This window comes from Ambystoma mexicanum, chromosome 7p (assembly GCF_040938575.1).
Source record: "Ambystoma mexicanum isolate Mex_15411 chromosome 7p, UKY_AmexF1_1, whole genome shotgun sequence".
NCBI lineage: Eukaryota > Metazoa > Chordata > Amphibia > Caudata > Ambystomatidae > Ambystoma > Ambystoma mexicanum.
The window spans coordinates 34,173,096-34,197,798 of NC_090939.1; positions in this window are offsets into that span (position 1 = coordinate 34,173,096).

Sequence of the window (24,703 nt, forward strand, 5' to 3'; positions counted from 1 at the left end):
ATCGAATTGACTTTTATTAGTTTGATTGATTGTTCTTTGAATTATATTGTTTTGTATTGTAAAAAAAAATTGTTTGTCGATTTTGTATAAGGTTTGTAATAAACCGATTGTACAATTAAAAAACAATAATAAATAAAACATTACGGGCAGTTTGGCTATCTTGTCATCAATCTGGATGGCGACTAAGGCTACGGGGGCACATTTTGGAGACCCCCCAGCTAACCTGGTGGTTCTCAGAGGAGCACCTACATAGTCCTCTGGCCTGAGCAGGGTCCTGTCCACCACTGTCATGCTAGCCCCAGTGTCACTCAAACCAGTGGAAGGCTGGCCATTAATGATGAGACTTTAAAAATAATCTGTGGGTATTCAGTGGGATAGTATTCAGCACTTCTGAGTACTGATCCCAGGCCCCAAGGGAAACTAAGGAAATCCCTGCAGCACACCAAAGTTGATTCCTGGAGTTTTGGTGAGGACAGAGACCTCCACCTCAGGCATAGGGTAAGGGTAGGTCAGGTTTACAGCCTGTACTCCAAGTGCCTTACCTTTACACTTGGTGTCACTGTTTTTGTGATCCTTGGCCCCACACCCCAAACAAGTGCCTGGTGTGTGAGGAACTGAATTAGGTTCACTGGGAGTCTGCTTTACAGCAGGAGGACCACTACTCTTACTCCCACCCCCATTATACTTATCCCTCTAGATTTTTGGAACTTAAGAGAGAAAGATTTTGGTTTATTCGACTGGGGAGGCTTTTTGGACTCCTCAGGTTTCTGAGAGGTCCCGTTTTCTTTGTCCTTGTCTTTCCCACTGGGATCCTTAGTGGACACCCTGTGGGAGACGCACTTGTCAGCCAGCTTGGCCAACTTAGAAATGTTCTGGTCAGCAATGTATTGACGCAGCTCTGGTAAACAAGCTTCAGGAAAATGCTCAAAAAAACAAGAGGTGAGATAATTCAACAACCGTTTTCATCTTGTATTCATCAATCCACGCCATTATGTTCATATGGGCATCACTCACCCAGTCAACCCAAGACACATTCTCTCTCTTCTCTCCTTATGTTCCCTCAACCTTCTATGGTACTGGGTAGATGTCTTGCCAAACCTGGCAATCAAAGCAGCTTTCATACACTCATACTGGCCTCTTTCACACTCAGCTTCAGAATACAGTCATACCCAATCTGAGGTACCCTGCTCAATATACACGTAGCCCAATCCCTATGGTCAACCTCATGAATACCACAAGCCATCTCAAATGCCTCTATCCATTGGAGCTTATCGGAATGCTCCACATAGATACCAACCACATCTTTAATAAACTTGGTAGCAGGAGACCTGACACTCATAACTGGTCTGGCTGAAGTTTCCACCTTAGCTTTCTCCAGCTGTGGGGCCTCATTACGAGTTTGGAGGCAGCCATGGAGCTGTCAGCTCCATGGCTGCCTCCAAACCGGGCTCCTTTACCGGGTTCCTGCAATGAGGACTTACCGGGTCATTCCGACATAGGAGGACCCGGTAAGTCCTCCTTGCAGGAACCATTCCCCATTCCCATTTCAGCCGCCATAGGGCTCAATGGGAATGGGGAGGGAGGTAACAACAGGCACATTACAAGTGTCCCGTTGTTGCCTCCCTATTCCCCTCGCGGGACCCGGAAAAGATGTCTGGTTTTGCCAGACGTCTGATCCGGGTCCCGCAAAGGGAACCTCGTAATAAGCGCTCCCGTACTGAAGGGTGCCGGTCCCGTACCGGCCCCCTTCATTACGGGAGTGTGAGGGTCGTAATGAGGTCCGTAGTCTTTGACATTCAGTGTCTCTGTAGTTGAGCTCAATAGTTCAAGGTCCAGGAAATCCACCTGAGGAACAGTGCTGGGTTTTGGAATTGAAGTGGCAGGAGAGGTGGCAATCTCATCAGTAGAGTCAGTGATTTTATCAGGGGCAAGGTCCCCATCAGAGCCCTCCCCATTTACATCATGAGTGTCACAACATGCCTGGCAATCCACAAGGGCAGCTATACGCTCTGCCCTAGGCTTATCCTTAAAGCCTATTTCTCTCATCTCACAAGCACTCTGGAGAGCCTCTAAGCTCATCCTAGTCAACTTACCATTTGCAATAGGTTCCATTGTTTGTAGTGATGTTTTTCTAGTATATACAATAAACCCTAAATTACCAAAAGTGTGGATATTTTGTAGTAGGGAGGTTAAACACTGAGTCTTAAAACCAGTGATCCGACCACTCTGCAACCAGTGTAAAGACTGGAGGGGGTTATTTATATGTCTGCCCCCTATACAGTTGGGGTAAAGGCACAGAACACTCCAGCCAAGGTTCTCTATGTGGAAACAATGGACGAGCCACCAAGGCTGAGACTCAAGGGAGGTGATGCAGGCTGGTTCTTAAGTGCAGTGAATCCCCAAGCCCCCACAAAGGAATGCCCATACACTATTTTATGTGTTAACACTGTTCTTTTATATAAAATAAGGTTCAAGTAAATACATATACTTTGTACTCAGGCAACACTGTCCTAATAATAGTAAATATATACACATCTAAGTGGTACCACAATATGTTTTAGATTCAATCTAGAATGCACCAACTGCAGTTATTAAAAAGCATAAGAATCATAAAGCATTGGGTAATGAATAAACATTACTGTAGAAAGGCAGGATAGATTGGGAACATTAGCAGAATGCTTTCTTTATAGTAGATAGGCAATACAGTGTGAGGATCCCCCCACCTGGCTGAAGAAGCTAAGACCCTTGGTGGCCTTGGATGACTTTCGGTTGGGACGGGTGCAGTGCAGAAGTAGGTGTCAGGTTTTGGGATATTCGCGGTTTTACTGCCTTTCAGATCTTCGGTGCTGCATCTGCAACCAGGACTTCAGGATAGCTTCTGGTGACCTAGACACCACCACCAGACTGGACTATGGACCCTCACCAAGTCTGGACACTTGTGACGTCTTCTTCAGATTTTGGTGGCGGGAAACCCACCAGCGGATCCTCCACTGCAGGCAGCGATCCTGGACCTTCTCCGGCGTCGACAAGTAGACAGATGTTGAGCAGTAGCCCTTGGGAGCATACTTCTGTGGTGAATGGGATTACCATAGAATAACTCTGAGTCCAAATAACTGGACAGACCTAAGAAGATGGAAAAATACAGTTTTATTAACAATTTTCTAAAACCGGGAGATATAATGGACATCAACAGACGCTCGCTCATTCTCAACAATCTTTAGTTCCGGAACAGCCTTTATATTCTTGATGTACATCAGTGAGATGTCATCCTACGTTGCAAATACCAAAACCTATCCGGGGTTGGGATTGGTTAAGGGATGCATCTAGGTATACAATCATATAAGTGTTAGTCTTGCAAGTGGCTGCCTCCTATCAGGCGGGCAGCCTGAGACTACCTCTCAACACGCAAAACACAAGAAATATCAGTTAAACAGCAGCGGATTGGTTCTTCAATGCTATACAGTCCATTGTTATACAGACTCTTATAATTGGTTTGACACGCGTGTACCCAACCTAGGACATTCAGTTTGTTAGCAGCATGTAAGCTGAGGAACCAGGTGCGGAAGAACACGTCAGACAGCCGTTTTACCACCGAATTAGCCCAACATCTCTCATCTCCCATACCCTAAGCCAAGAGTTTCTCTTTGTAGCTTGTCCTTGCAGAATGTTCTCTACCTCAGAATTCAACGGGAGTGAAGGTACTTGCTATCTTGTCTGGAGCTCATGAATAGGTCCTATTTTCAGCCTCTGAGACGTGGTAAGAGACCACGATTATGTCCATTTTGCAAGCCTTTTTCATGTCTTTAATTGTCCATGCCTTGGCATCCACAGTGTTCTTTCTTTCACTTAATCTAAGAGAATATGTGTCCTACTTCCACATTTTCTTTGATGCGCAGGTAGCTCACCTTGGCGTGCCAGTCTTGACTTCAAACCAGACAGCCTCCCCTGGTCTTCTCCATGAATATGTATTCCAGTGCTGCAGCCTCAGCTTTTCTCTTCACGATTTCCTGCTTAGTATTTTCATGATACCGACGTCCATTTTCCCCTATAATGGTGGCTGGGCCTGCGTTCTATTTACTACTTTAGCAAGCCTCTAAGATTACTTTATCTACCTTGCGTTTCAACATATGTACATCAAATTGCTGTTTGTCCTCTATTTGCATGTACTTCTTTCTCTTTGCATCTGTATTTACTTTATTTCTTTGGTTTCACTGTCACTTCCTCAATATCCATACATCGTCTTTAGTGTATCATCTTGTTTCACCATTAGCCCGGTTACGACAGACATTTCACAGCCAACCTCTGTGACTCTATAGCCACCATCCAAGTAAATCACCCCTCTCTGACCCTACTAGGCGATTTCAATATCTGGTTAGACCTCTCCCTTCACATGAACGGCCTAACTCATTCTAAAGGACACACCCTAGATGCTATCTTCAGCTCCCATGACCTGATACATCTAGCCACTCCCCCTAACCACTCATCTGGTCAGATCACTTTATCGTCCCTTTCTCTATCCTCTCCCCTGCCTCCGCCCCCACCCATGAACCAGCCACCCCCCTTCACCGAAAATGCTGGAACAAACTAAAGATCCTCTCTGACCTAGCCGAAGCCCTGCTTCACAGACCTCCCACAACTACCCGCCCTGACCTCTAACCATCAACTCATTCGACTCATGGGTCAATGACTCATGGCTCAATGACTCACTAATTCTGCTCACCCCCTCATGCCGCTCCTCCTCACACCTCTGACCTTTTCCCAAATGGTTTACTCCTGAGCTTAGGAATGCCAAACAACTAAATAAAGCACTGGAACGCAAATGGCGAAAAAGAACAACCAATCTCAGTAGATCCGCCTTTGCCTTGCACCATCGCAACTATAAAGCAGAAATCCGAAAAGCCAAAAAGGCCCACTACAACAATCGAATTCTCAACTGTCGAAACCGCATCAAGGAACTCCACAGAATCATATCTGAATTTTTCAAACCCATCTGTACCTCTTCCCAATCTAGCCCATCACAATTACTCTGCGACTCTCTCTCGCTCCACTTCTACACCACATGTCAAGCCTCTACTAAAGAAAACATCCCTCGACCCCCTTGACCTAAAAAATTACAGCCCCATTTCGAACACCAGATTCCTTGCAAAACTCATCGCCAGAACTGCATACTCCCAACTAAACGCCTTTGTCGAATCCAAAAACCTCCTTGACTGCGCCCAATCAGGCTTCAGACCGCAACACCGAACCGAAACCACTGTGGCCTCAATCTCGAACCATCTTAAGATCACCGCTGACTCTGCAGGATGCGCTGCACTAATTCTCCTAGACCTCTCTGCTTCTTTTGACACAATTGACCACTCAATCCTTATTGACCGCCTCCACTCTGTGGAACCGCTCCCAAATGGATCACCTCCTTCCTCAACAACAGGAAACAAATAACCCTCCTCTCCACCTTTACCTCGGCCGCTCACCCAGTTAATACTGGAGTACCACAAGGCGCTAGTCTATCAGCCCTCCTATTCAACCTCTATATGTCCACCCTCCCTGGAATCATCCGCCCGCACAATATCCTGTGCTACAACTACACCGATGATACACAAATCATCCTGAAAACTCCTCAACTCAGACTCCAACTCTCAGCCCAACCTTACAGCCTGCCTCCTTGATATCGACCATTGGATGACTACAAACCACCTCCTCCTAAACCCCACTAAAACTGAAATCATGGTGTGCGGCAACACTGAGCTTCTCCCCCGTCCACTACCTTGTCCCCCATCCATGGGCCAACCGCCCAACCCCTCCGCCACAGTAAAAAACCTTGGATGCACTATGGACTCTGACCTAACCCTCTCTCGTCAAATCAACAACGTATCTAAGTCTTGTCATTACCATCTCAAAATTCTTAGGCGCATTTTTCCCTTCCTCCCCTTCCCGAACAGACTTGCCGCTGTTATGTCTATTGTAATGTCGAGACTGGACTATGCTAACTCTCTTTACCTTGGAGTCCCGGTATACCACCTTAATGCTGAAGCACCTCCATTCCATCCGTTTCATCCATTCCATCCATTTCACCCACTCTATCCGTTTCACCCACTCTATCCGTTCCATCTATTCTATCCGTTCCATCCACTCTATCTGTTCCATCCACTCTATCCGTTCCATCTCGTTCCATCCACTCTATCTGTTCCATCTACTCTTATCCGTGCCATCCACTCTATCCGTTCCATCCACTCTATCTGTTCCATCCACTCTAGCCGTTCCATCCACTCTATCCATTACATCCACTCGATCCGTTCCATCCCGTTCCATCCACTCTATCTGTTCCATCCACTCTTATCTGTGCCATCCACTCTATCTGTTCCATCCACTCGATCCACTCCATCCACGCCATCTGTTTTATCCACTTCATCCGTTTCGTCCACTCCATCCATTTCATCCATTTCATCCACTCTATCCGTTTCATCCAGTCTATCTGTTCCATCTGCTCAATCCGCTCCATCTGCTCCATTTACTCCACCACCTCATCCACTCCATCCACTCCATCCACTCATTCCATTCGATCCACTTCATGCACTCTATCAATTCCAATCAATTCCAACCAATTCCATTCACTCCATCCAATTCCATCCACTCCATCCAATTCCATCCACTCCATCTACTCCATCCACTCCAACTATTCCATCCATTCATTTGATCCACTCCATACACTCCATACAATTCCATCCACTCTTTCCACTCCATCCATTTTGTCCACTCCATACAATTCCATCCAATTCCATCCACTCATCCTATTCCATCCACTCCATCGACCCCATCGACCCCATCCACCCCATTCACTCCATCTACCCACTCCATCTACCCACTCCATCCACTCCACCCACTCCATCCACTCCACCCACTCCACCCACGCCATCCATCCACTCTATCCATTCCATTCTATCAATCCTGTGGGTAGGATCAGAGGTCTTTGAACACCAGGTAGACAGTCTCATTGTATGTTTCTTCATTGGGTTCTTGGGGGATTCAGATAATCTTTAGGGTGGTCATTGGTATTATAGGAAGAGCCATGTTTTTAGTAATTTGAGGAATGATTAATAGTCTTGGGTGTGTCGGATGTGAGGTGGTAGCGAGTTCCACAGAGTAGGGGCCAAGGCTGAGAAGGAGGATCCTCCGATCCTGACGAAGTTGGTGGTTGGGATCACTGAAAGGAGGGCGGAGCGCTTGACCTTAGGGTGAGGGGTGGGAGGTAAGGTTTTAGCTTGTCTTGCAGATATAGAGGGCCGGTCTTGTGCACTGCACGGTGAGCGATGCACAGGGTCTTGAAAGTGGCTCTTCGTCCAACTGGGAGCCAGTGGAGGGTTCTGAGAGCTGGAGAGGTGTGGTCTCTTGGACCGAGCGCTAGTAGCATTGAAGATCCTGCTTCCTGGACATCCTGCTTCCTGCCAGCATACTTACCAACTGGGGGAAGCTGTTCTTACCTGTACATCTCTTTCGGCGAACCAAGTATTCATCTTTACACTTTCTGGAACGCCGAAATCTTCATCTTGGCACCGCAGCACGACACGCTCCATCGTCGACAGCAGGCCTGCAAGGAAAAACAGAAGACAACGTTAGACATCGAAAAAAACGGTCAGTTTAAGGTTGCGCTTCGGTATACTTTGCGCTTTTCCTTAAACCATCACTTACCTGCTGTCGAACATTGCGGTAGCATCCATCTTCCATCCGGCCGTGTCTCGCGTCTCACAGCTGCATTGAGGCCGCATTTCCATCTAAGGGAAGAAAACAGAAGAGAGACATTATTGCAGGCATAAATAGGAGCAACATATAAAGACATTAAACAGAACAAACAGCATCACAAGAGCTCAAGAAAGACTTACCAATCATAAGGAAAAGCATAGTCGCAGCTGGACTGGACTAATCCTTATCAGGGATCAGTGAAGGAACTAGATCCTATTCGACACACCCCTGCCAGAAGTAGCAGGACGGAGAGCTTATCTTCCATAATTCACAGGTGAGCTTTATAGGCCGGCGTATGCTCACAGAAACCGTACTTTATGGTGAAGGGTTCGAGAGGTACAACAATCACAGATTGGCGCACTCACACACTCTTATCTCCACGCAGGAGCAGTATCACCACGTACCAACGCTCACAGCTTTTCTACTGAGGGAGAGGCCTGAAGGGGGTGATTCAAGTTCAGGGAGGGCTGCAACCGTGCCCCAACGCCTCCGCAGAGACCAGTTGAGCGTAACATGAATAGATAGAGAGGATGGAATTGATTAATGGATTGAGTGGATGGAATAGAAAGAATGGGTAGAGTGAATGGAATAGGTGGAATGGATGTAATGGACAGAGTGGATGCAATAGGTGGAATAGATGATATAGATAAAATGGATGGAATAGATAGAGTGGACAAAGTAGAAGGAATGGACGGAGTGGACGGTATGAATGAGGCAGAATGGAATGAGCGGAATGAGCCCTACACGTTGTATCACTGTGTACCCCGTCCCCCTGTTCCCCATGTTGTTGCTATATATCTCTATCCCCCCTGTATACCTGTATCCCCCCCCCCTGTCTCTAAGTGTCTGTCTGTTGCTATGTTCCCACCATCCTGTTCACGTGACTGGTCTCGGCCGCCCTAAAGAAAACCACCACATCATATCACCACTTTTACTCTCTACTATACACCATCACTCAAGTAGAACACAGCTATACCACTGATTAATTCGGCCTAGCTGTCCACATACGAATACAACCTCATCAACACTTCATCACCATAATAAAACGCAGCTAGCCGAGCACATTTCGGCATAGTTGCTCACATACGCGTCCTTCAGGCCTAACGCAGCCAGAGCCCAGTCTGGATGTCTACCCACCAAACTGCACACATTCAACTGACTTCTCCAGCACCACACCTAAATGCTAGGACGCAGCTACCAACCGACAATTACACCAGCTGCACACTTATCTGGTGCACCCACGCACCCTACGACACTATCTCTCTCCACTGACCAGAACTACGGTTCCTGAGGGCGTTCAACCTACCAGCGCTTTGTGGTCATACTAATGATATATAAAGCGCTATATAAATGCCAAATAACATAACATAACATAACATTTGTGCTTCTTTGAATCACATCCTCTCATGACATCACTAGGCGTCCTGCTTGGTTCTGTCTTATATTCCTTCAAGCATTGGTTCTTGCAGGTTTTCATCAACTCAGGGATACATTCGATATGGTTGTCTCAATGGGAACCGCGTCCCAAATGCTCGCTGCGGTATTGGTATTATAGCAGGTGCCAGGCATGGTACAGTCTCGTGTCTCCAGTACATCGGAGGTGAAGGGGTGGGGTCTCCTGGTGACGTATATGTCTTCTCCTCTACAATGTCATGGCAGGGATGGCCCTTGAAGGATTCTTTAATGATTTGGACCTTTCACAGCTCAGGGGCTCAAGCAACACTATGCCAGGGTACCCCCTCTTCTTGGCAATACTCAGCAACCTGACTTCCAGCGGTCACGAACAATCTTACGGACCCGAGGCAACACAGATGAACTTCTTAGCTTCAAGAGGTTCAGGCACTCCTCTTCTGGACCCATGAAGATCCCTTCTCCGGACGGCAGGCACACAGGACTGGCTTCCAGGACACTTCGGGTGAAGAGCAGTAGTTGCACGATGTTCCCTTGTAGCTCGGGAAGAGGTTGCCTACCCAAGTCCTCTCTGGTTCAGTCCTTGAGTCAGCACAGCAGCTTTCGGATTGCTTGAATATTTGCAGCCGCAGACTTCGTCCTCCAGCTGGACTCCAGGATGCAAGCTTAAGATGACTGCAGCTTCAGGTTTCTTGTTACAGCTTCTGACAAGGACGTGAGTATGAGGCCCCATTATACTAAACATTCCCCATTCACTCAGGCTGAGCCAGGCCATAACACAGGATGTGGATTGGGGCTACCCCCCAGCCTTTCAGTCCACCACACTGCATTCATTCCAGTTTCAGTCAGGGCTGGATCGGACATTGTGTCACACAACCCAAACCAGACACTCACAACACAGAATGCATATTGACTACTCACTCCATTCAGGTAGGCTCCACTCCAAATGTGTACCCACAACAAGCAGCCGCTGGGAAGGCTCCAGTCAGTCTGGCAGGAGGCAGCCCCAAAGCCATATATGGCCATTCCACCCAACAACCACTCAGGCAAAGGGAATAGAGCCAGGGCTTCTCTGGACTTCAGGAAACAAGGGGGTAAGGCAAAGGAAACCAAGAGGCCACCAGTGGCCATCTTGCATTTGTGTAGGAATCCATTGATTCCTATGGCGGGGCCTGGGTATCCCATAAAAGGAGGATACCTAGAGCCACTGCCACATCAGCATGTAGCTGCCACCAGCCCATACCCTGCTCTCTGGGCAACATACATATGCCCAAAAACATACACTGGTGGTACAGGGTTGTACCCCTACGCAATAGTGCCCTAAGGGTATTTCATAGATACTCTTCACCAAGAACAGAATGAAGAGCTGCACTGCCAGGGGTCCAAACTGGACTCCTGTGCAGAAAATAAGCACACCACATAGTTTAAGGAGGTAGAGGACAAGGACAAGGAGGCTCTGTCCCGCCAATGCATTTCCAGCATCACAATGGGATTCTCTGGCAGTGTCCTGAATTGGTTTACCTCCTACCTCTCAGGTAGACACCAGGCTGTCCAGATGAAGTTGCTGCATTCTAACTGACTCCAGGTCTCCTGCGAAGTCCCCCAAGGCTCCATCCTCTCACCAATCATCTTTAACCATTACCACAGAGTCCCTGGCCACTCTCCTCAAAGATCCCAATATAGCCATCCACCAATACGCAGATGATACTCAGTTGTACATGAGAGTAAATAGTGTGCAGGACATCATTCATCTTTGTGATTAACTAGCCATCATCCAGTCCTGGATGTTGACTGCCTACCTCAAACTAAACCCATTTAAGACTGAATTCCTCCTCATTCGTCCACCCGCTAAAAAACAACTTGTCCAACAATGGCTCAATGATATGCGCCTAGAAGGATTTCATACACAACTCTCAGACTCAGCTAAATCCTTAGACTTCACCATTGACAGCAATCTGTCATTCCAGAAACACATAGCCAAGAAGGCCAAAATAGCCTGTCTCAGAATCTCTACCCTTCAAAAAATCAAACCCTTCATTCTGTAGGACCTCCGGACCGTAGTGCAGGACCTTGTGGTCTTGCACATCGATGGGAAAATGCTCTCCTGACAGGGCTCCCAGCGGCTCACTTGGCTCTCCCAAAAGAAGTCCATCACGCTGCAGCGCAGCTTATTACGGGAGAATGGAAATGTGACCGAATTACCCCCATCCTACACAAACTACATTGGTTTCCGCTCCAAGCCAGGATACTGTTCAAGACTGCATGTATCATCTACAAAGCAGTCACGAGTAGCACACCAGCGTACCTGGCGGCTAAGATCCACATATCTGATGTCACATGCTCCTTGCGCAGCAAATTGACCAACAAGCTTGAATCAGAACTCGTCCGCAAAGAGAGGACCTGCAAACAATCCTTCTCTTGCCGTGCACCCACCCTTTGGAACTCGATCCCGCTGTCAGCTCGGTATGCCCCGACAATTCCCCCATTTTGCAAATCTCTCAAAACATGGCTCTTTCAACAACACCTGACCAAGGACTAATTCCAATGGACGCACACACCTCACAGTACTTCTCTACTGTTAAAAGATGCAAGCGCAAATGCTGGCTACCCACACTCTGTACAGTGCTCCGCTGCTCTCCAGCTAAGTCTGTGCTTTTAAAAAGGAAGTAAAAAATAAAACAGGGGACACAGCAAAGGCGTCCTTTCGGTCAGCGAGGTGCTGAGGTGCAGTCCAGAGAGAAGATTCGTGGGGTGGCGTGACTCAAAGAGGGTGTACCGGATGGCCCCTGAATGACACTGTGGGTGCTGGCAATAACCTGCAGCAGAGGGGCGTGGGTACAGCAGGAGAAGAAGGAAGCGAAAGGAAGCGAGACCTGCAGCCCCATGGAAAACGGATGAAAGACTCCAGCAAAACAGGTAATGGAGGAAAGGTGATGTCTGGGTGGAGGCCAGGCAAGAGAGTATCTGGAGTAATCTCCCTTGGCACAGTGGCCGGTCGCAGACCACAACTAAAGTGGCCATTAACAGTAAGCAAGAGTGCAGCGGGAGTAACCTCCCTAGGCGCAGTAGTCTATCATACCCCACTGCTAAAGCATATATTCAGAGAGGGTGCATCTGGAGTCATCTCCCTCGGCGCAGTAGTCAGTCAGATACCACTGCTAAAGCAGATATTCAGAGAGGGTGCATGTGGAGTAATCTCCCTCTGCGCAGTGGTGAACCCTACCCCACTGCTGAAGCAGATACTCAGAGAGAATGCATCTGGAGTCATCTCCCTCGGCGCAGTGGTCAGTCAGAGACCACTGCTAAAGCAGATATACAGAGAGGGTGCATCCGGAGTCATCTCCCTCTGCGCAGTGGTCAACCCTACCCCACTGCTGAAGCAGATACTCAGAGAGAATGCATCTGGAGTCATCTCCCTCGGCGGAGTGGTCAACCCTACCCCACTGCTGAAGCAGATACTCAGAGAGAATGCATCTGGAGTCATCTCCCTCAGTGCAGTGGTCAACCCTACCCCACTGCTGAAGCAGATACTCAGAGAGAATGCATCTGGAGTCATCTCCCTCGGCGCAGTGGTCAGTCAGATACCACTGCTAAAGTAGATATACAGAGAGGGTGCATCTGGAGTCATCTCTCTCTGCGCAGTGGTCAACCCTACCCCACTGCTGAAGCAGATACTCAGAGAGAATGCATCTGGAGTCATCTCCCTCAGTGCAGTGGTCTACCCTACCCCACTGCTGAAGCAGATACTCAGAGAGAATGCATCTGGAGTCATCTCCCGCGGCGCAGTGGTCAGTCAGATACCACTGCTAAAGCAGATATACAGAGAGGGTGCATCTGGAGTCATCTCCCTCTGTGCAGTGGTCAACCCTACCCCACTGCTGAATCAGATACTCAGAGAGAATGCATCTGGAGTCATCTACCTCAGTGCAGTGGTCAACCCTACCCCACTGCTGAAGCAGATACTCAGAGAGGGTGCATCTGGACTCATTTCCCTCTGCGCAGTGGTCAACCCTACCCCACTGCTGAAGCAGATATTCAGAGATGGTGCTTCTGGAGTCATCTCCCTCGGTGCAGTGGTCAGTCAAATACCACTGTTAAAGCAAAGATTCAAGTAGATTGGAACGGGAAGCGTCCCCCATGTTGTAGTCATCCACCATCGCCTACTGCTGAAGCAGGAATTAAGGAAAAGGACACTGGAAGAGAAAGTTATTCTAAAGATTTGCCTGGCCCATCTCCAAAAGGACATTAAACAGAACAACGCCAAACACCAGGACAAGGTATTCATTCCTCTGGCCCATCTTCGAAAGGACATTAAACAGAACAACGCCAAACACCAGGAGAAGGGAGTCATTCCCCTGGCCCATCTTCAAACGGACATTAAACAGAACAACGCCAAACACCAGGAGAAGGAAGTCATTCTCCTGGTGAAGGAACTCTACTTTGATTATAGACTCTTTTGTTTAAGTGTTAGGGATATTAAACAGAACAAAGCCAAACACGAGGGGAAGGGAGTCATTCCCCTGGCCCATCTTTGAAGGGACATTAAACAGAACAACGCCAAACACCAGGGGAAGGGAGTCATTCCACTGGCCCATCTTTGAAGGGACTTTAAACAAAACAACGCCAAACACCAGGGGAAGGGAGTCATTCCCCTGGCCCATCTTCAAAAGGACATTAAACAGAACAACGCCAAACACCAGGGGAAGGGAGTCATTCCCCTGGCCCATCTTCGAAAGGACATTAAACAGAACAACGCCAAACACCAGGAGAAGGGAGTCATTCCCCTGGCCCATCTTCAAACGGACATTAAACAGAACAACCCCAAACACCAGGAGAAGGAAGTCATTCTCCTGGTGAAGGAACTCTACTTTGATTATAGACTCTTTTGTTTAAGTGTTAGGGATAGAAGGATAGGATTCTGACAGAGGACAGAGAACATATTCGTTTTGACGGACATTGTGCGAAACTCCCCAGTTTCCTAGGATGAGGCAAGGAAACCCCTCTTAGAAATAGCGACAGGTAGGTTTTGTGTGATAACAATGAAGGTATAGCCCAACATGGACGCCTTCTTGTCAGTCTCCTACCTCTACACTCTTAAGCGGATGTTTTTCTCTGGTGGCCACTGGCATCACCCGCAAGGGCATGTGCTCCAGTTTGTGCCACCAGAGCATTTAAACTTAACTCACCCGGATTTGACGTTCTATTATCACAAAATGGATGTGGGTAACAAGAGCGATATGATATGATAGGTGATTTATAACGCGCTTAATACCCAGAGGTTTCTAAGCGCAGACCCGGGGATCGAACCTGTGTTGCTTCATGTCGTCTTGCTTCCAAGGCGAGCACGTTGCCCCTAAGCTATCCTCCCGAGCCTGGTGGGTCACAGTGTTACAAGCATGGAAATGCAAGTGATGCCATGCAGGAAACGCTACTATAATACATTGCTAGGAGGTGCAATGTGGGTGCACTGATGATTCATCGATAAATAGTGTGCAGTGTGGCCATTTATTTACAAAGCAGTGCTGCAGTGTCCCCCTCACCCTCTCAGTGGGCCATGTCCTGATCCTCATGAGGGCATAGTAGCAAAGGCTTACTGCAGGAAAAACGTCGAGGTAATAGTATTACCTCCACTTTTTCTGCACTGCCAAATTACAAGTTTTGGCGGAATTACCACTGGTGGAATTATGGAGGGGTAATTCTGACGATTTTGGGAGGCAAAGTGGAGCGGTGGTAATTCTGCCAAAAATCCCCAAAGGAGTCCTATGGACTCCAGAAAATGGGCATTCACGCCGCCTACCACCACTTGCAATCCCGTGGTAAACCCATGGGACCAAGTGGTGGTAACTGTAAATCCGTTTGGTGCTCAGATTTCCCACTGAGATGAGGCCCCTAATGCTGCTTACAGGAAAGTCATCAGATGGTTCTCCCAATCACCACTTCCTACAAAGCCCCCCAATCAAAGCTTCCAAGGCACTTTCTGTCTTTTATTGGTAGTGTGGCAAGGGCCCGGTTTAGGGCGAGCAATCTGGTGCAGAGCTGGGGCAAAAGCCACATGGAAATGTCTTTTAAATGATGTTGGCCATTACACAGGACCAAATAAATCACACCATCGACGCAGAAAACTACCTAGGAATGTGTCGAAACGCCAATGGAGCAGAACAGAAACACAAACGTGTCGCGGAATTAAGTGCGGGCTGCTACTGCAAGCAGTGTGGGCATTATGCCACAGGGGTGGTGTCCAGTCATTAATTCGAAAACAAAAGGATCGAATGCAATACATTCGAGTCAAAAGGACCGGAAAAAAACCACTGAATGCCTTTTTTTAATGTATTTTTTTTTTTGGTTTTGGTATAGGTAAAAATAATGGTTTTTGGCCAAAAAACGGTGGTTTGGCCCCCCCCCCCCAAAAAAAATAAAAAAATATAAAAATAAATGCATTCGATTTTTTTTTCACTCTCCTTTTGTTTCGAAAGTATTGTTATTCGAACCTTTATATTCGAATCTTTGACCCTAAACCCTCAGGGGTGTATGCATGGACTGATAGGCCTAGACTCTATTGCGGAGGAAACATTGAACAAGGCATGATCATATATGTACCCCCCTATTACTGCACTAGTATGTAATGACGTATTCAGCTCACTATGCACCGTGTTAGACCATTGTTTCTGGCCTGCACACCGCACTGCGCATGACATTGCTAGAAAGACGCATCGCCCATTATTAAGGAATGCTCGCCTGCACAGCTCACTGGTCCTCACACACATATAGGAGGTCAACCCACAGTATTAGTGATGCAAGTAGAATCCACACTACAACAAAAAAACGAGATGCTACTCGCCAGCATTCCTCTTAAAGTGACAATGCATACAGTACAACAAGCATGCTAACATATAAAATGCACATGCGTTTCCCTTGTTGGTGGCAAACAATCGCACAATTAAATAAACAAATGTCAAAAGCCATAGGCAGCCAGTACAGAAAAATACAGATCACATCTAAAACACAATAAAAGTGCTGAATCTTGCTTTGCCACATGTGCTAGGTATTCTTATGTAGCCTAGCAGGTAACATTTCTCTGTTGATAAGTGGTGGGTAGAATTCTCATTCTATGGCTAATTTCTCTTACCTATAGAGTCCCCCAGCAGCTTTGCTGGATTTGAAGGGTTTGTTTCTTTTTTTCCTGCTAAGAGTGAGACTCTTTTTCCCACTCTTAGGCATTTTTGCTGTGTGTGTTCTAGGCTATTTTTGTGTTTAAGGTCTATGGGGTTTTTCTCGCCTCCATAGGAACCATCTTTATTCACATGTGTTACACAGCACCCTCCGTGCAGTGACACAGGGGTGTCGTAGCGACCCCCAAACATAGACTCCATACCCTGGGACTGACTACTGTCTCCCAGGGCATGTAAAGTCCCAATTGACTTTACTATTCAATTTTTATGAACTAAACCAGTACAACCCATCTTACTATGGAGGTACTGGAAAGGGTTAATAGTTTTTCCCTTATGTTCATTTTTCGAGAGGGTACCGTACAGTCCCTCTCTCAAAAGCTTCTGGCTGGTGGCAGTGGTTACTATCAAATATTTTCCTATGGGATTTACCCATTGTTTGAGGCTACCACATTTTCTGACAGCTTCTAACATACCACCGGTGTATTTTTAAATTAACTTTACTCCGGTAGGTTTTATTTGCCAGAACTTTAATATAACTTCTTTCTTGTGTCTTTCTCTAAACTCCTAACCTAGGTCGGGGATCCTTTGTTCGTCCTTTTGGCGGGCCTCTGCCAAGAAGCCCTCCTTTCAGCGGCACTGAGTCGGGGTGGGTCCATTGTGTGGGAGGGGGAGTAGGACCCCTGGACAAGTTTGCCTCAGCAACCCATGTCGCACTCTATCATGATAGGCTGGAGGGTCTCCCGCCGAGACGACCACTCCACTGTGTGAGTGACAGCTAGGCTGTATGAATGGGGCTCTTTTTGCATAAAAGCAGGTTCCTGAGGACTGGAAGAGCAAGACGTCGCCACTGGAACTAAGAAGCCGAAGAGTAGAGAAGCCAAAGACATCTGCAAGGACTGAACCACCAGTGAAGCCCTGCTGCAGCGTCTCACCACTTTTGTCCACACAACGAGAGAAGATCTTCATCTGAAAGAGCCTTCTTCACTTGAGCTGGTGGGGCCAATCAGTTGCCAATCGCATTCCCGGACCTGCCTTGGTCGAATCGCCAGTACCGTGTACTCGGAGGCCGGATAGCCAGGCACCAGTACACCCGGACCGCGATTTAAAGGAGCGTACCTTTTATTCGTCGGGCAGCACCACGGCTGGTTTCATCCCTGGGTATTGCAGTAACTCGAACCTTCCTCCATGACGAGAGCCTCTCTTCCTCTGCTGGATCCCCTGAACTGCAGGAACTACCAGGAACAACCGCCACCGCAGGAGCCACTTCTTCATTTTAAAGGTACACTGTTCCGCCAGGCCACCCTTTCTGTGTGGTAGAGCTAAAGGTGTTTTAAATCCTTAACCTACTTGTTGGGTTGGCCGCCCCTCTCTCTTAACATTGTCTTTCACCTTCTGCATCCACCTTTTCAAAATCGTTAACCAAAGACTTGACTGCAGCTACAAGAACATTTTGCTCCTGGGCCCTTGCCCTGTACCACTGACTCTGGCAGAGGCCTACTGACTCTGTCTAAATTTGTTAGAACTACCTCCTCTAGATTGCTTCTCAACTAGAACTGTGTTGGTGCACCTACTTCTTATAAACACTCTTTGCTCCCGACTTTTAAGCCTTGTGGAGTGCCATTTTGCTCAGTTTTCATTTAAGTATTTTCTATACTGATGTACTGCCTTGCTTAAACTGGTTCACAAACTTATGGGAAGTGTTGCTAGGGTGTGTAAGAATATATTTCTGTATAACTTGTGCTTTCCCTCCCTTGTGAGAAATTGCTAGAGTGCCATTTGTGTTTGGTTTTCACTGTGCCGTTTTGCTCAGTTTTCACTCTTGCTCAAACTTGTCTACAATTTAACTAGGGAGTTGTGTATACTTTCTTTGACCGAATTTAACTTGTTTAAGAACTGTGATAGATGTGTTTAACTAGAAGTGTATAAAATAAATATATATATTCTTTTTACTACAAAGCTTTGGTCAGTGTTTCCTTGTTCCATAGTACTGAAGGCCTATTGTGTAAGCCCTGAATACTGCTCATCTCCCTCTTGAGATAGGTCTGACTGCTCAGCCACAGCTACCAACTAAATCTTTGTGGTACAGACTGATACCAAAGGGGATTTATTGCTCTCACCAGTAGTCCTAACCTTCTGTAGTGCTCCCTAAGGGAATTTCACAGGATTCTGCCTAACACTGGTGTACAGCGGTGAGGATAAAAGTATTGGATTTACATTTTAGAATTCTGCTTGTACCTTGGTTCAAATAACCACAAGGCTAACTATCACAAAAAGCTCATTTTAAACAAAGTCAAAAATATGGAAAGTTACAGCCAGGAGACCCTCCTTACTAATACTGCTGATTATTTAAGGGATCTGTGTAGACAGAAAGGTCTTCCTGTCAAAGGCAAGACATTAGAAATGATTGATAGACTGTTAGAGAAACAAAGTCTGGATAGTGGTGTTGTAGTGCCCACTACCCCAGCAATTGTAGCAAACAGTGAGGAGGATAATGTTGAAAATGTTATTGTTGAAACAGATGAGGAAGATGAGGATAACAATGTCACCCCCTCTGGCCCTCTGCCTGCTCAAAGGCCTCAACCTGTGACTACTGGACCTTTACCAGGTCCCACATTAAGTCCTAAATGTATCTCTCTAGACAAAATGAGACTTGAACTAGAATTCAAATTAATTAGTGCCCAAGCTGAACAGAGACATCAAGAACTAAGGCTCAAAGAAATGGAGCTCAATCATGAGCTTGAAATGAAGAAATTGTCTCTGGAAAATGCTTCTCTCCCCGAATCCTCTAGATCTTCCAGTCCAAAAAGACCCCTGATGCCTAGAGAGATTGTGGGTATGCATGAACCTAAGTGGGATGTATTAGATTGGCTTGCTATGTTTGAATACACTCATGGGCTCCAGGATATCACAGGGAATCAGTTGATCCCCTGGTTATTCTCTAGGCTCCCCCCTATTGCATCTGATGTGGTAATGGAGTTGGGGGAGGTGGATAGGATGGATTATGAATGTGTAAAGCTAGCTTTGATAGCTACATTTGGGAAGACTCCTTCCCAGTACCTTAAGAGGTTTAGGACCCTCAAAAAGCATGATAGTACACCTTGGGCTACTAGGGTGAATGAGTGTTTGAATAACTTAGAGGGATGGATTAAGGGTTATAGAGTTAACACTTATGAAGGAATGAGAAATCTTGTAATGATGGAGTCTATCTATGATGCCTGCTCTCCTGAGTTCAGACAGCACTTGGCTGATTCAAAAGAACTAGATTCTAAGAAGCTAGCTAAGGCCGCTGACTTGTGGGTTGCCAACAGGGCTACTCACAAGGACTCAGGGGTAACTCAGAAAAAGGATGAGGGAAAGTAGCCCAAGAAAGACAAAAAAGAGAATTCAAATTATTCCAATTCCAAAGAGGCCCCCAAACAACATTCTAAGGGTAAGCCACAAGGGAAACCTAATCAGGCTAGTGCACCTTCTGGTCCCAGACCAGGAGGAGGTCTGAGCAAGCCACCATTCATAAAGACATTTGGAAAATGTTATGTTTGTGGCTCTACTGATCATGTGAAAGGGGATCCCAGATGTAAGGGTAAACCTTCAGGGGTCCACACTGTCTCCTTAACCTTTGCTCCAGAGGAGGCAGTACATATGGCCAGTGGAAACTTTCAACTACTAGCTGAAGACCCCATTGGAGTCTCAGCAAGTGTATCTTTAGTATCCCTAGGGTTGTGGGAACAACAGAATTTAGATGTGTATAATTCTATCCCTCCTAATACTAAAGAGTATTATAAAGACAGTGTCCTAGTCAATTGTCAGGAGATTCTTGGCATTAGAGACACTGAGGTCAGCATAACTGTGGTGAACAAATCTTTTTGCAAGGTGGAGGATGTTGCTAAGGCACCCAAACACCTTGCCAAGTTAGCTGGAGGGCCTGTGCAGATGCTTCCCCAATTACCAGCTCTCATCCAGTGCAATGAAATGACTGTCAGGATACCTGCGAGTGTACAATCTGAAGTACCAGGAAGGGTGCTGTTGGGCAATGATCTGAAAGACCTGGGGGTAGTGTCAAGTACTCCCAGACCTCCTAGTAAGAGATTACAGGAGCTTACCAGACCTGCAAGGGAGAGGACCTTGAGGGGCTCTCCTGGGGAGATGATAGAAAAAGAAATCACTCCTACTCCACTGGAGTTACTAACTGCTATTTCAAAGAAAACCAGAAGCAAAGGGGAAACCCAAGACTTCAAAGAATAACCAGCAGAAAGCACTCCAGTGATGCCAACCAGGAAATCTCCCAGGTTGTCAAAAATCACACCTTTGATTCCTCCTCCAGCTGAGGCTGAGAGTGAGGTACAACCCTGTGTGGTTGAACTAGAGCCTGAAGATTCAGATCTAGTAGGAGGCCAGGAACTCTTGGAGAGCTTGACCCTGTGGACCATCCTGAGCTGCAGTCTTTACTGGCAGAAGGTGGCCCCAACAGGGCAGACTTCAGTAGGGGACAAAGAGAATGTCCAACTCTGGAAGGTCTTCGCAACCAGGCAGCTTCTCAGCTTGAAGCGCAAGAGCCCGGGAAGTATAGGATACACTGGGAAGATGGCATCTTCTATAGTGAACCAACAGAGTCAATCCCTGGAGACTACAAAAGACTTGTAGTGCCCCAAGAAAACAGACTCCAATTCTTGCACTTAGCCCATGAGATACCTTTGGCTGGTCACTTGAGTTTCAAGAAGACCAAGGAAAGGCTCTCTCTCTACTTTTATTGGCCTAAAATGGGGGCTGAGGTAGATAGTTATTGCAAGAGTTGCCACACTTGCCAAACTTCTGGTAAAAGTGGTTCCAAGAACGTGGCACCTTTAGTGCCGCTCCCTGTGGTGGGAGTACCATTTGAGAGGGTAGGAATCGACATTATTGGTCCCCTTGATCCTCCAACCTCTTTAGGCAACAGGTTTATACTTCTTGTAGTAGACCATGCTACTAGGTACCCTGAAGCAATTCCTATGAGGACTGTTACAGCTCAGGCTGTAGCTAAGGCCCTCCTTGGTATTTCTACCAGGGTTGGGTTTCCTAAGGAGGTAATATCCGACAGGGGGTCACATTTAACGTCCCACTACATGAAGGCCATGTGGAAAAACTGTGGAGTTACCTACAAGTTCTCAACAGCATACCACCTTCAGACAATTGGGTTGGTATAAAGGTTTAACAGAACCAAGAAGAGCATGATAGGAGCTTTAGAGGATCCCCTTAAGAAAAACTGGGATCTCCTACTGCCATGCCTTCTCTTTGCAAATAGAGAAGTCCCTCAGGAGGGAGTGGGTTACAGTCCCTTTGAACTTCTCTATGGCCATCCGGTCAGAGGTCCATTGGCCCTGATCAAGGAGGGGTTGGAGAGTGCTCCTTCCCCCACACCAGTCAGAGTCACTGACTATGTGATAGGACTCCGGAGGAGAATGTCACACATAATGGCTGAGGCAAGTGATAACTTGAAAGCAGGTCAGGCTCTGCTTATGCATTGGCATGACCAGAAGGCCAACATGGTTGAGTTCGCTCAAGACCAGCTAGTTCTTGTTATGGTCCCAACAAGGCAGGGGGCCTTGCAGGACAAATGGATGGGACCCTTCAAGGTTGTGGGAAAACTTGGAGAGGTGAATTATCTGGTGGACTTAGGCAATCCTAAGGAGACTCCTAGAGTCTTTCACACCAACCGTCTAAAAGCTTATGTCTCAAGACCAGAACTGGGAGCTTTGCTTCTAGCTTCAGGTCAGGAGGAGGAGAGTGAACCTCTACCCGACCTCCTCAGAGGCAAACCTTTAGATGAGAAAATAGAATGAGTTAATCTCTCTTCTAATCTGACACCTGAGCAACAGGAGGAGTGCAAAGTTTTGTTAAATCAATTTGCCCCTCTGTTTTCTCTAGCACCAGGCTTGACCCCTTGGGGTGAGCACGATATCCATACTGGTGACTGTTTACCTGTCAAAAGCAGTGGTTACAGGATGTCAGAAAATGTAAGAACCCACATCAAAGGAGAGGTCAACAAGATGCTTGATCTCGGGGTAATAGAGCCCTCTACTAGTCCATGGTCTAGCGCCGTTGTGTTAGTACCAAAGGCAGGATCCAAGGAGTTGAGATTCTGTGTGGACTATAGACCTCTAAATGCAGTCACCACGACTGATCCCCATCCTTTGCCAAGGACGGATTAGCTGGTGAATAGACTTGGTTCAGCCAAGTTCCTCAGCACATTTGACCTCACGTCAGGCTATTGGCAAATAGACCTGACTGACTATGCCAAGGAGAAAACTGCATTCTCCACCCCAGTTGGCTTATAACAGTTTAAGGTTATGCCTTTTGGGTTAAAGAATGCACCTGCTACATTCCAAAGGATGGTTAATCAGGTTCTGAATGGGATGGAGGACTTCTGCATGGCATACTTGGATGACATTGCAGTGTTCAGCCCTAATTGGAAAGAACATGTTGACCACCTAGGATACGTTTTGCAGGCTCTTGAACAGGCCCATCTGACCATAAAGGCAGGTAAAAGCCAAATTGGTCATAGTAAAGTGGTCTACCTTGGGCATGAGGTAGGAGGTGGTGAAATAAGGCCTTTGCTCAGCAAGATTGAAGCTGTGCAAAATTGGAAAACCCCTTTTACTCAAACCCAGGTGAGAGCCTTCCTAGGCCTCACTGGGTATTACAGGAATTTCATTGAGAACTTTGGATCCATAGCTTCTCCACTGAATGTAATCTCTTCTCCTAAGTTCCCTAAAAAGATCAAATGGAATGAGGAGTGCAATCAGACCTTTGAAAGCCTGAAGAAAGCCCTTTGCCAAGCTCCAGTTCTCAGAGCTCCTGACTACCACCAACCCTTCATTGTACAAACAGATGCTTCCAATATAGGTATAGGTGCAGTACTCAGTCAACTGGATGAGAAAGGTAGGGAGCCCCCCATTTGCTTCATCGGTAGGAAACTGAAGGAACCTGAAACAAGGTGGGCAACTATTGAGAGAGAAAGTTTTGCCGCCATTGTGTGGGCTTTGAAGACGTTTAGACCATACTTGTATGGATCTACTTTCATCATTCAAACAGACCACCAACCCTTGAGATGGTTGATGCAAATGAAAGGGGAAAACCCAAAACTGTTAAGATGGTCAATCTGCCTCCAAGGGTTTGATTTTACCATTGAGCAAAGGTCAGGATGTCACCACCAAAATTCTGATGGTCTCTCTAGGATGTTTATAACCGACTAGAGGTAAGAGACTCATCCAGGAGTGGATTAGATCCTCCTGTCCCTTAGTCTGGGAGTATGGGGGGCGAGTGTTAGGGAGAATTCTCATTCTATGGCTAATTTCCCTTACCTATAGAGTCCCCCAGAAGCTTTGCTGGATTTGAAGGGTTGTTTTTTTTCTCCTGCTAAGAGTGAGACTCTTTTTCCCCACTCTTAGGCATTTTTGCTATGTGTGTTCTAGGCTATTTTTGTGTTGAATGTCTATGGGGCTTTTCTCACCTCCATAGGAAGCATCTTTATTCACATGTGTTACACTGCACCCTCCGTGCAGTGACACAGGAGTGTCATAGCGACCCCCAAACATAGACTCCATACCCTGGGACTGACTACTGTCTCCCAGGGCATGTAAAGTCCCAATTGAATAGTCAATTTTTATGAACTAAACCAGTACAACCCATCTTACTATGGAGGTACTGGAAAGGGTTAATTGTTTTTCCCTTATGTTCATTTTTGAGAGGATACCATACAGTTCCTCTCTCAAAAGTTTCTGGCTGCTGGCAGTGGTTACTACCGTAAATATTCGACCGCAAATATTTTCCTATAGGATTTTCCCATTGTTCGAGGCTACCACGTTTTCTGACAGCCTCTAACATACCGCCGGTGTATTTTTATATTAACTTTACTCCGGTAGGTTTTATTTGCCAGAACTTTAATATAACTTCTTTCTCGTGTCTTTCTCTCAACTACTAACACAGGTCGGGGATCCTTTGTTCCTCCTTTTGGCGGGCTTCTGCCAAGAAGCCCTACTTTCGGCGCAACTCAGTCTGGGGTGGGTCCATTGTGTGGGAGGGGGAGTAGGACCTCTGGACAGGGTGGCCTCAGCAACCCATGTCGCACTCTATCCTGATAGGCTGGAGGGTCTCCCGCCAAGATGACCACTCCACTGTGTGAGTGACTGCTAGGCTGTATGAATGGGGCTCTTTTTGCATAAAAGCAGGGTCCTGAGGACTGGAGGAGCAAGACGTCGCCACTGGAACTAAGAAGCCAAAGAAGAGAGAAGCAAAAGACATCTGCAGCAACTGAACAACTGGTGAAGCCCTGCTACAGCACCTCACCACTTTTCTCCACACGACGAGAGAAGATCTTCATCTGAAAGAGCCTTCTTCCCTTGAGCTGGTGG